Source organism: Tasmannia lanceolata, unplaced genomic scaffold, assembly GCF_043159265.1.
Source record: "Tasmannia lanceolata isolate RefF3 unplaced genomic scaffold, GAP_Taslan_0.1 ptg000005l, whole genome shotgun sequence".
NCBI classification, from domain to species: domain Eukaryota; kingdom Viridiplantae; phylum Streptophyta; class Magnoliopsida; order Canellales; family Winteraceae; genus Tasmannia; species Tasmannia lanceolata.
In genome coordinates this window covers 22,891,367-22,904,708 of record NW_027518682.1, presented here as the reverse complement: position 1 = coordinate 22,904,708, position 13,342 = coordinate 22,891,367, and the positions used below count along the sequence as shown (strand labels likewise).

The 13,342-nt window shown below is 43.9% G+C and overlaps 1 non-coding gene across 1 annotated transcript; it reads left to right on the top strand.

Annotated features, from left to right (window-relative positions):
- Positions 1-7,248: 7,248 nt before the first annotated feature.
- On the top strand, positions 7,249-7,320 carry TRNAH-GUG (transfer RNA histidin (anticodon GUG)). The gene has a single exon. It is a non-coding gene; the product is annotated as a tRNA-His (tRNA).
- Positions 7,321-13,342: the final 6,022 nt, after the last annotated feature.

Below are 13,342 nucleotides of genomic sequence, written 5' to 3'. Positions count from 1 at the left end.
GATTCGCCTCTATTCCTCTCTGGCTTACCATGAAGCCCATGAATTTGCCTGCTCCGACGCCAAACGTACATTTGGTCGGATTAAGCTTCATGTTGTGTTCCCTCAAGACTTGGAAGGCCTCTTCGAGGTCGGAGACGTGGTTGGAAGCACTTTTGCTCTTCACTAGCATATCATCAACGTAGACCTCCATGTTCCGACCGATCTGATTTCTGAACAACTTGTTGACGAGACGCTGGTAAGTGGCTCCTGCATTCTTCAGTCCGAAGGGCATTACCCGATAGCAATAAGTCCCCTGGTCGGTAACGAATGATGTCTTCGGGATGTCTGACTCGTACATTCTGATTTGATTGTATCCTGAGAAAGCATCCATGAAACTGAGCAGCTCGTGACCTGCTGTAGCGTCAATGAGCTGGTCTATTTTGGGGAGTGGGTAGCTGTCCTTTGGACAGGCCTTGTTCAGGTCTGTGAAGTCTATACAGGTCCTCTACTTCCCATTGGACTTTTTCACCATCACCACATTCGCGAGCCAGTCCGGATACTGGATCTCACGGATGAAATCGGCCTTCAAAAGCCTCTCCACCTCTTCTCTGATGGCTCTCCGCCTTTCTGGCGCAAAGTGTCTCCGCTTCTGCTTCACGGGCTTGCATGTCTGATCGACACCGAGCTCATGGGTGCTAATCGACGGGTCAATGCCGGGCATGTCTGAAGGAGTCCAGGCAAAGACATCTACGTTGGCTCTGAGGAACTGAGCGAGATTCTGCTGCGCGGCCTCTGGCAGGGCAGAGCCGATCTGGACAACCCTCTGTTCGTCATCGATGTTCAATTGAATAGAGATGAGGTCCTCTGCGGGCTCGTTGACTGTGACCTGCGCTTCATCTCTGAGATCGTACAGCTCGATTGGAAGAGACTCAGACGCATTCTTCCCTCTCAGTGCTGCCGCATAGCATTGTCTTGATTGGGGCTGATCCCCTCTGACTTCACCTACGCCTCCTGGCGTAATGAACTTCATCTTCTGATGATAAGCGGAGGGAATAGCTCGGAGGAGGTTCTGGCCAGGGCGTCCTAGAATGGCATTATAGGCCGACTTGGCCTTAACCACCAGGAAGGTCACCATGGCAAAGGACTGGCGGGGCGGCTCCCCGATAAGAACTGGAAGCTCAATCTGCCCTTCGACCTTGACAACTTCTCCCGAGAACCCGAACAGATATGAGTTGGCCGGCTTCAGACGGTCAGCTCCGATCATCATCTGTTCGAAGGCGTGATAGTAGAGGATGTCGGCGGAGCTCCCGTTGTCGACCAGGATCTTCTTCATTTCCCAGTTCGCCACTAGCATTGTGACGACCAGGGCATCATCGTGCGGGAGGATCAGACCGTCAAGATCTGCCTCCGAAAAGGATATCTCATTTTCTGGCTCGGCTCTCTTGCTGCAGGCATGGACGGCGTTGACCTGCCGGGCATAGGTCCTGCGGGCCGATGAAGAGGTCTCTCCCGCGGTCGGCCCTCCTGAAATGGTACCAATAACACCATGAGGTTGAAGTTGAGGTTGAGGTACCTGAGGAGGGAGAACGGCCGGGGCAGGAGCCTGGATGCGGTCGCCCAGGGGTTGGGCGTCTCGAGGACTTCTGTCTCTGGGCCTCGGGTTGTCCTGGCGCTCCCTTCTGTTGTCATTATTTTTTAAGTACCTCCCAAGGTACCCTCTGCTTATCAGCTGCTCGATCTCCTCCTTGGGATGAATGCAGGCGTTGGTGTCGTGGCCGTGGCTCTTATGGAACCGGCAATACCTGGACATATCTTGCGTGCCCGCCTCTGGTGTCTGCTTCTTCGGCCATCGGATGAAGTCTTCTTTCCGAATGGCTGCCAAAATTTGAGCCCTGGAAGCGGTGAGCGGCATGTAGCGCTCCCTCGTCGGGGGGCTCCTCTCCTTCCGAGGCCGGGGGGAGCTCCTTTCCTTCCGGGACGGACTGCTCTCCTTCCTCTGGGGCCTGTCATCCCTACGCTGCTTGGCGGGGTTCTTCTCCTCTGGTCTTCTCTTGCTGACGGAATCCAGGGCAGCGAGAGTTTCCTCGACGGAAATGTACTCTTCCGCCCCGGTCATCAGATCTGCCAAGGACTGTGGATTGCGCCGGGCGACTGCTCTTCGGAAGTCGGTGGACCGGGCTCCGGCCAGAAGAGCATTCGTTGCCGCGGAGGGATCCAGGTTGGGTACCTGAAGGGCCTCCCTGTTGAACCGGCCAACGAACGCTTTTAAGGCCTCACCGTCTTCCTGCCTCAGGGCCATCAGTGAAGCCGTCGTCTTTCGAGGCCTTCTGCTGCTCATGAAATGCCGGGCCAGGTCGTCCCCGAAGTCGTCGAAATTGTCAACAGACTTGGGCTTCAGCCGTGAGTACCAGTCTCTCGCGGCTCCAGTTAATGTGGTGGGGAGTGCCCTGCAAAGGAACCCGTCCGACGCCCCGTGGAGAAGCATCGTGGTCCTGAAGGTCTGCAGATGATCCACGGGATCGGTGGTCCCATCATATTGCGGGATCTGCGGCATCTTGAAGCCCAAGGGGACTGCCGCACCGAGTACCCTGTCTGTGAAAGGGGGATTGCTACTGAAGATCCTTGAAGCAGGGCGGCCATGATCTCTAGCCAGCTCCTCGATTCTATTATCGATCTTCTGGATTCTCAGTAACATCGGATCATCCCTCTGTTCGGCCAGACGGGCAGGTCTACTCCTTACGGCTGATGGGCTCCTTGCGGATCCGGACTGGCTGAGGGGACTCCTTCGCCGGTGCCGCGATCCCTCTCCGTGCATAGGGTCTCTCTTGCTGCCACGTTTCTGCACGGAGGGAGATCGTGACCGGTGATGCTGACGACGAGGCTCAGGGCGCACGTTCCTGTCCCGCGAGTGGTGGTCTCTTCTAGTGGAGTGATGAGTTTGGTCCCGGGGTGGAGACGCGCGTTCTCTGCGGGAGCTTTCTCCCCTCTGAACGGGTCGAGAAACCTCGACTGGGTGTTGCTGGAGTGCGGGAGCCGCATTCCTGAACTGCGCAACTACAACAGTCATTTCCTGAAAAAGGGCCCTCATCTCCCTCGGGGTCGGGGTGGGGTCTGAACGGTCCGAGTGGGGCGAAGTCCGCTCCACGGCCGCCCCGACCTCCACCTGTGAGGCCAGCCGCTCACTTCGTCCTTCACGGGGGGTCGTAGCCCGGGTAGCCCGAGAAGTCGGAGGTGCTCGCTTGCCGGTCTGTCCTACCATTTTTATCTGGGTGAGATTTCGAACAGCTTTTTGTTGCGTGGTCCCACGGATGGCGCCAAATCTGTTAAGCCTAAAATAGGTAACAGGTTATGGTAGGGCTGGGTGGTCCGAACTAACGAGCCACGACTGAGGGGCTGGTTGAGTCCTGCGCTGCACAAGAGTACAGACAAGAAAGAAAAGGGTCAGAGGACCAACCCGGAGTGATACTCCGGACGGGCGCTTCGACACTCAAGTCAGTATGAGCAGGAGTGCAGAGCAATGTCAGAGCAAAAAGCTTAGAGTTTTGGTTCTCAGATTTTCAGGACCCTCACCTTAGCACAAGTGAAGGCTATTTATAGTGATTCTGAGCCACCTGTCTAGGACAGGTGGTAGTTCTGAGCCAGGTGGTGGCCTCTGTATGGACCAGGTTTCATACCTAAGGAGGGCAGGTGGAGGTCCCTGATTGGTCCAGGTGTCACACCTAGTGGAGACAGGTGTTGGCCTTCCAACGGTCCTTGTGAGGGCCACGTGCCAGAAGCTAATTGGATGCTGAGTCCGGATTCCCTCAGTGCTGAGTCCGGATTGCTGAGTCCGGATTCCCTCAGTGCTGAGTCCGGACCCTATCAATTGCTAACAACATGCATGCACATGAGTACAGCTAGGACTATCACTAACTACAAAGATGCCATGTGATCCAGGAGTCCTTCGCTGCTTTGTTGGAGTATTGCCAATAAACTCGATGTTTGCATCTTGTGATTTGTTTATTTCCATTCTTTCGTTTCTTTGTGCACGATCATATCGGATATTGTTCCTTAGTTAGCTGTACTCCTGCTTCTTCCCAAGAGAGATCCAAAACCAAAACCCTTCAATCTCGTGTCCCTGAAGACATTTTCTCTCTCTTCTTGACGCCGTATACTAGCCTTTCTCTTGTTTTTCCGCAGTTGTACGGACTCCCACTTTTTCCTTAGAAGGATACAAATTCAAAACAACCCAAGAGTCCCATATGGTTTTTGTTTTGAAAGTAATCTTTTCAAAGTAATCTTTTCAAGAGCTAAATACAAGAATCCCATATAAATGGACTTCTCAATTTGTAAGCAACTCAACTTATGTGATTAGGCTGATGCATAAATTTAAGGCTAACTTAACATGACGCTCTCATGAACAGCAACAAGCTTGTTGTCCCCATCCATACGGCATCCTATTTTCCCCCATTTGACGTTTGTGTTTAGAATATGAGCTCTTTTCAATTGATGTGCTTCGATTCTCTTAAGGTATATGTCTGAAAAGTATTCCAGCTTCCACGAGGATGGGTAATTAAATTTGGCTTACGAGAGGCCACTTTTGTAAATTGACTCACTGGTCCATAGTGACCTATTTTCATAAGGACCGCTATTCCAAATTGGCTCATGAAGGGTCCACCCACCAAGGCTCGAGTTACATCCAACCCATTGAGGCAATGATCTATTATGTCCCATTGGATTTTGCAGCTCATCTTGACAATGATACTTTCTTCGGCAACCAGCATCAATCACTATAATCAACGGACATCCGTCGTCAAATGTTGCCATTGTGCAGCAAATTGGCAGATTCTAATAGGGAAATCATATGAATATCAAATATATGTTGATTGTCATTACACACAAGTTTGAGGGTTTGAGGGGACGTGTTATAGAGTATACCAGATCTAGCTTACTATCTGATGCTTGGATCTAGGGTGTTAGATTTGGCAATTAGATACTTAGGTTAGCTATGGATTATCAATCCCTAAATCTATCTTTATCGATAGTCGTGTTTATCTATGAAGTGTTTTACATAAGCACTAGTTATAGTCATTGTATTTATCGGTAGGTGACCTACCTGGGATTGAACCTCGAACCTCTTGGTTGAGGAACAAAGCCTTTTACCAATGAGCTAAGGCTATCCAGAGTTTTAGTTATTGTCAAAGTTTTAAATTTCGGTTTCGGAGGTAATTTCAGTCCTCTCCGAAACCGAAATCCTGAAATTTCGGGCGAAATTTGGTAATGGGCGCTCGAAATGTCCTTCTCGGGCTGAAATTATCGAAATTTCGGTAATTTTGGCTGAAATTTTGTAAAGGAATAAGAAATTAATATTTAATCTTAAATTTTGCGGAAATTTCGACCGAAATTTGGTATGTTTCGGGAATTTTGGTTTCGGTGTTGACCAAAATCTGGTCGAAATTTAAAACCTTGGTTATTGTAATGTCACTGTTCAAAAAAAAAAAAAACAAAAAACACTTATTGTAATGTCAAGATTAGTGAAATTTTCATTCCTTTACATTCGTCATTCTTAATTGACTCTCTCATTGGATCGATGGAAATGTACGAGGAAACCATTCACCTAAAAGTTTCACATTGGTCAAGCATTCTCAGTATCTATACATAAATCCACCATGATGACCGCTAAACAGCCTCCTCCATCGGCTGCTGTGGCCTCCACATCTACCACCTACTTTGTGCCAATAATTTTGTTCTCTTTGCCAAAGCCAACCTCCTGAACTGCCCAACCATTAACCAAATCCTCCATAACTTAATTTGTTGAAGAGGCGGGCCACACTATGAATCATCTTAAATAATCACTAACCTTGCCCACAAATGTGCTAAGGAGGCACCACCGTCTATACCATACTTGTCTCTTGGTTCCTCTGGCCCTTAGTCTCCAAAAATACCGGTGTCTCCTCCTCCTCCTTGACCTAATGGCAGCCTTCCGGACAGGGACGGGGCCAAGGGAGGTCGAGGGGGGGCAATTGATCCCCCCCACCCCTCAATTTTTGCATAGAATTTTCTGAGTTGAGGGGATTGGATACTGGATAGGTCTGGTTTCAGAAAGCCCTCTGTACGAAAAGCCAACAGCAAAGTGGTAGATTTTGATGTGGGTCCCATTCGTTGTTCAAAATCGAAACGTAAGCCAACAGCATGCATAATGGTAAGGTTTTTTATGTGGGTCCCATTCATTGTTCAAATGATATACTCGACCCTTGTATTAATTGGGACAGCTCACTCTATTGTAAAAGTGGAGTCAGAATTGCACTAGAGGGGCTGTCCCAAATAGATCATTACTTTCCATTTTTTTTTATACAAGGAAAATTATTATATTTCTAGTTTGGGAAATGTTATCAACACAACCACATTTTGATATTTGCACAAACCCAGCTCTATTTTCTTCTTTAGTAGGCTTTTGAAAGCTTTTTAGGAAATGTAATAACCTTTTGACGAGAAATTATATGATGGGTGGCCATACAAACTCAAAATTTTCAAAATGTACACTACGGCGCACTCCATAGGATGATCCAAAGCGTCCGTGTGTTTGGTCACAGCGTAAATCGGTTGTGCCCAAAAAAATCATTTCCATGGGATGGTCCTAACCCTTCAATCTATAGGGAAAAATAAGAGTTTGTACGGGCACCCATCATATAATTTTTTAATTGAAAGGTTTGTACAGCCACCCATCATATAATTTTAAAAGTGAAACTAATTTGAATAGAAATTTGTGCAACTTTACATTTTTTTACTTTATAATAATTTATTAATTGATGTATAACAACTATTTTTTGCCCCCTCTGGTGCACATTCCTGGCTCTGCCCCCTGCTTCCGGGTCCCAGCAAGTATACTCTCAAGTCTCTGAATTTTTTGTGGATACACCCCCCATGAATAAAAATCCAACCTTCACATTGTTAATTGGTACTTGGTCTGTCAGACCCGTCCGATGGTGCTAGTAGCCTCATTACTCTCTCAGCAATACGTGGAAACTTGACCCTAAGTTGCCCAACAACCAACGTACCCTTGGGCCCCAACCCACGCCCTAGTCCAGATCCCGACATTGATCAACTTTGGCCCCCACTTCATTTCCTATATTAATGTCCGGCGGTAAATTAAAAAAAATGAAGGTAGCTCCCACCAGATGAGAGGTGTAGATCACTGTACAATACCCACTTTTATGAACACAACAGCTTATTCCTCGAGCAAAGTATAATATAAAATTTATATTTTAACTGGTGATAGAGAAACAAAATGTGGCTGTAGTTTAGTGGTAAGAATTCCACGTTGTGGCCGTGGAGACCTGGGCTCGAATCCCAGCAGCCACAGTATATTTTTTTCCCTAAGATTCATTTCTATTTGCCGCAATTCAGCTTACTATGTATACTTTTTTGCGTAGGTACGCTGAGATCCAACCTCAGACCTTTACGTTTAATATCACAACCTTTTTACCGTTGGGCTAGAGGCTTAATCCCAATTTTGTGTACTTGGTTCTTATTAATTTATTTACCTTGAGATGTAGTGAGGCAGACTAAGCCGTGTCTCGGCTCGACAGAGCTAGATATAGAAAAATGAACTCTATCGCATTTATTCTCAACCCTTCATTTAAAATTGTTTACTTATGTTTGATTGTTTCACATGGGCTGAGAGCTATTGCCTCACGGCAGGTCATGGGTTCAAAACCCAACAAGTCCTTAATATTAAAATTCCACTAGTACGTCCAACCTAAAAGAGGGGTCACATGTACGGCCAACCAAAACAAGTGGGGCCATGAAGGACTTGAAGTACAAGTGATTAAATAACACCAACTCTAAACAGCTTAAGCTTTTGGAGTAATTGGTTGTTTCACAAAATGAATGACTGAATCTGGTGTGACGGAGCTCTCTCCCCAAGTGTCAGTCAGTCTCTTATTGTCGGTTCCTTTTATTAATTACTAGCAAAAAACCCTGTCCGATGCACGGGCCGACAAAGAATTGTACAGACCACATCATAGGTTGATCTAAACCGTCCATGTGATGGAACACAACATAAATAGGTTGTGCCCGTAAAATAATTTCCATAGGCTAGTCCTAGCCCTCCAATCTATAGAGGTTTCGATAATTATTGTTCCTCTTAAGGTGCCCAGAATTTGTCAATATTTTTACATGTGTCCTGCATTTGTAATATCAAACTTTCCGTAATTTGACCCGCACATAGTGAATAAGGAAAAGTAGTTCCCGATTTCCAACCCGAATAGGTTCAACCCAACCCAACCCGATTTGCAATTTCCTCAACCCAACCCAACCTGATTTCCAATTTGGGTTGGGTTGGGTTGGGTCCGGTTGACCCGATTTGATATAGTACCAATTGTTGACCACCTCAACTCAAGGCAGGTTGTTTTGGATTTTGAGAACCAATAGTGAGTCACCAATAATCAGTTTTTAACTCACAATCGATTCTCAAAATCCAAACCAAACAGGGACTAACAATTAACAAACGGAAATGTTATCCGCACTAGTATATTTTGATGATCACACTCCTCACTTTATTAAAGTACAGTATGGCCCGCACCATAGGATTGTCCAAACCATCTATTGTGGACTGTGGAGACTATTTCAATGTTGAAAAAGAAAAACACATATACAGAACTTCTTCAGATGGAACCCAAATTCGGGTTTCGGGTCGGTTCAGGTTGCCCGACAGTCCAACCCGACCTGACCCGATTTCCAATTCGAGTTGATTTTTCTCAATCCAACCCAACCCGATTTGCAAAAAAGCTTAACCCGACCTAACCCAAATTTGGGTTGAACCTGACCCGCGTGGGAACATCCACGTAACAACGATGATTTCAAATTATATATAGTGCTAATGTCCTCACTACCATATTTTATAATGACACTACTTACCGTATTTTGATGACCGCACTCCTCACTTTATTAAAATTTACGGTATGGCCCGTACCATAGGATGATCCAAACCGTCAATTAGATGGGCCATTGCCTAGATAGGTTGTGCCCCAAAAAAAATTTCCATAGGTTGATCCGAACCCTCTGATCTATAGCGTGTTATATGTTGATCCAAACCGTCCATGTGATGGAACACAACATCAATCGGTTGTGCCCGTAAAATCAGTTCCATAGGTTGATCCTATCCCTCCAATCGATATAGGCTGATCCTAGTCCTCCAATCGATAGAGGTTTCCATAATTGTTGTTCCTCTTCTGGTGCCCGGAATCCGTCAATATTTTGCAAACGTCATGCATGCGTAATATGAAGTAGTTCTTTCATCATTGTCATATGTCTTTACCTCTTCTTGGTAGTTTTTTTCGTAATTGTCATAGACAGGTACTCTAGGTCTGTACTTTTCGTATGTAGATTATGATTTTACCCTCAAATAATTTCTCATAGAGATAGATGTTAGATATCAGCAAAGGGGTTAATGGTAAAAGAGTAATGCTGACGTGTAAATCTCACAGAAAAAGAAAAGAAATTCCTTTTTTTCTCTAGCAATATAGTAGTAGATTTCTAAAATGGGATTTGCTAGTGTCCATCGCAGCAGGCATTGTGCGGATGGTGTGTTACATGTGAGAGAAGCCACCTCATGAGTAAAGTCAAAATCTGTGGAAAAGTGAGCCTATGTGGCTGCTCTTACATGCAACAGCCCATTCGTGAAATGCCTTATGCGATGGACGCTAGCAAATCCCTTCTAAACATCTTGGTATGGTTCTCTCAAGTCTTTCACATTCTAAACTTTTTCATTTAGTACACTCTCATAAAAAATCTTGTTAATGGTTGCTCTCACGTCTCTCACATTCTATATAGTTTATTTATTACGCCTTTGCTTCTTCTTCTCCTCTCTCTCTCTCTCTCTCTGTATGACTTTTTATATTTTAATATGCATTTTTGAAAATATATTTGTTAAAAGAATTTTAAAAAGAAATAGATTAGGAAAAATTATTAAAAAAATGCAAAGTTTTGGTTATATTATGAACAAGGGGTAGACGTTTCAATTTTATAAAAAATGGGCTGTCAGTGAGAGAATATGGCTTTTAGGACAAATATACCCCCCTTGCTTTTTCCCACCACTTTTTGTGGTTCTAATCCCTATTTTATTCACCTACCCATTTGATCTTTTTCTTTCTCCTTCCCTAAGCTTTCCTCCTTCCAACGTGAAAACTCCATTGTCATAGTAAAAAGCTCCATTACCATACTGGATGCTCTCTCATGAAACTCCACCCACGAAATTCCTTCATGCAAAAGTCCCTACCAAATCCCATAGACGGTGGAGGATCTGAGGGAAAAAAATATAGAAGGGCCTGCTTATTTCAGTGATCTAAACCATTTACTTGCTGGGCCCTTTCTTGTAGTGCCATAAAATCTTCTCTACAGGATGATCATAACCCTCTGATTTGTTAAGGTTGTTTTTATGGGATCCATTCATTCTAACCCTCTAAAATCCTAATGGTTCAGATCATCCTATAGAGACCAATTTGGAAGCAAGTCCAATCTATCTACACCAGGGCCCAAACAAATAAATGGTTTATGTTCGCTGGGCCCCACCTGTGTCTCACCTAAGAAATATGGGATCCATAAGTTCGATTAGATTATCCTAGACCCTTGATCAAACAAGTTGTTCATCTAAGTTTGTTCCAAAATATCACATCTTGTACCCCGGAACCACTAGGGAGCCACATTTTATACACCCGAAACCACTAGGGAACCACATTTTATACCCCGCAACCACTAGAGAACCACATCTTATACCACGGAACTACTACGGAACCGCATCTTATACCATGGAACCACTAGGGAACCACATTTTCTATGCCGGAACCATATTTTCTATCCTGTAACCACTAGGGAACCGCATTTTATACCCTGGAACCTCTAGAAAACTACATTTTCTACCCCAGAACCACTAGAGAACCACATTTTATAGCATGGAACCACTAGGGAACCACATTTTATACCTCAGAACCACTAGAGAACCACATTTTATACCCCGGTGTAGACACCCTCATTTTGCTACGCCTTAAGAAGCAAAAGATTTAGTTGGTCTGTTAAGTTTTGAGTCCATACTCCGCAATAGATTAGGCATCCATGCATTCTAGGGTAAATTTCATCTCATTTTAGGTGTTTGGAAGTTGATTCGTAATCCTAAAGGTTTCTAGGGTGTTCCTATGGTATCTGGAAGATGAAAGTTCAAGTTTCCAAGCAAGTGAAAAGACCTGCTATTTTTAGAATTTTTAGGGTTTTCCTCATTTTTGCTCATTTTTGCACTACAGGGGTATTTTGGTCATTCCCGATATGTCCCGTTTGACCCCCGAGTTGTGTCAAAGAAATTTTGAGCGATTTTATGAATTTTGAAAACGCTGCTATTTTTAAAATCTCTCAAGATTTTTCCATTTTGTGTAACTTGGGGTTGTGTTGGTCATTTCTGGTGTGCCTAAAGATTATCTCTAAGGTATGACTGAAAAATCCTCACGCTCGTGGCTTGTGCTAATGCGACTCGGGAATGAGGGCAGGCAACTTGGGGCGAAGTACTGCATAGGGGCCCTTACTCTGTGTCTCTGCATCCTGACCGCTTCTTGCTATGGGACCAGCGGGGGTGCCCGCATCTTGCTGTGAACTAGAATCTCCTACTCGAAGACTCACATTTCTAGATCCCCTTACTAATAAAGGACTTATCCCCAAATCCTCTAATGTGTCGTCCTCCCCTGCTATTTTTAGAAACTCATAGGGCATCCATATTTTCATCATCTTATAGATATTTCGATCATTTCCTCTATATCCAAAATCATCTTCAGGGTATGGCTGAGAAATCATGAGTAATTTCATAAGTTTTGGAAGACCTGCTAAATTTGGATTTCTCAGGGTTTCCCTTATTCTTACACTCCAGGGGTATTTTGGTCTTTCAAAATATGTTTCATTTGACCTCTAGGGAGTGTTTAAGGAATCTTAGATCATTTCATGAATTTTGGAATGCCTGCTAAATTTAGAGTTTCTCAGAAATTTCACTTGACTTGGAAATTTTATGTGTCAAGGGCATTTTGAGTATTTTCAGGGGTACCAAATGATCCTGTTTGATATTGCCCACTAAAAGGACTCAATTTTAAAAGTTTCTATTTTTGAAGTTTGACCACAAAGACTTTTTATTTTTAACTTTCCTCTTTAAGGGGTGAACCGATTTGAGGGTATTTTGGTCGCATTTGGATGTCTAATGGTCAAATAAGGGTATTTTGGTCATAAAATTATTTTTTTCTAAAGGGGATGGTTCGACCATATGTCGATGGTGCACCATAAATGTCATATGGGTTAGGTTCATCAATTAAAATTTTAAATTTAAAGGATGTTATTGAATTTTCATTAAAGAAATCTAAAATACATGTCATAAAGCCCCATTGGGCTAAAGCCCAAAAGGTGGGGGTCCATGTGGACCCACCCATGTGGGTCAGCCACATAAGTGGGCGCCCCACATGAGGAGGCCACATGCAAAAACGTCCAACATGGGATGAAGTGGTTGGTGACATCATATTTGTTTTGAAAAAATAATAAAGAAATGAAGAGTTATAATTAGAAAGGGCTTGTATGACCAGGTTACTAAAATAGTCATATCTTTCTACCTTCTCTTCCAAAAAATATATTATTATACTTGTTTCGAACGTCTCAAAAATATCTACAACTTTTTAGTTTATGACTTTTTCCGAGTCAGCCTATAAATTGGTCAAAATTGAACTCAAACATCGGGCAACCCTTTTTGGACGAAAATTATTCATAAAAGCTAGTTTCATATGTGAGAAGGCTTCTAGATTAATCTTGAAGGATCTCCATTGTGTAATTTAGCTTGTAAGAAACAAGGTTTAGAAATAAGTTCAATATGAAAATCAAAGAATGAGAAAGTCAAAGCACAAATTGGAAACTAACTAAAGGTAGGTGTCCTCACATTGGAAACTTCCAAATCCAATATAATCTTAACTTTTTCTATAAAAACAAAGCAAGCACAACCTTTGGCTTCTCTCTAGAAATTTTCATCCCTCTCTCTCCTTCATCTTGGAATTTGTTCCATTGTTTTGTGTGCTTTGGTGTTCATCTCTATCACTTGGTTCCACACAAAGTGCTTTCATATATTCAACATATTCAACATTTGAGGCTAGTTTATGATTCTTTGGGGTTTCTTTTGAGATTAAAATGATAAGTCAAAGCGTATATCTAAGGATTACTTACCCTAGAGATAAGGAGAGCTAGCAAGGTTTGTCTTCCAAAATCATCTTTCATGTAGTTTAAACTAGAAGCATGTTAGGATTGAATTTGTGATTTTCTTTGAAAAAACTATGAAGATGAAATTGTTTGCTTGTGAAAATTTGAGGAGATG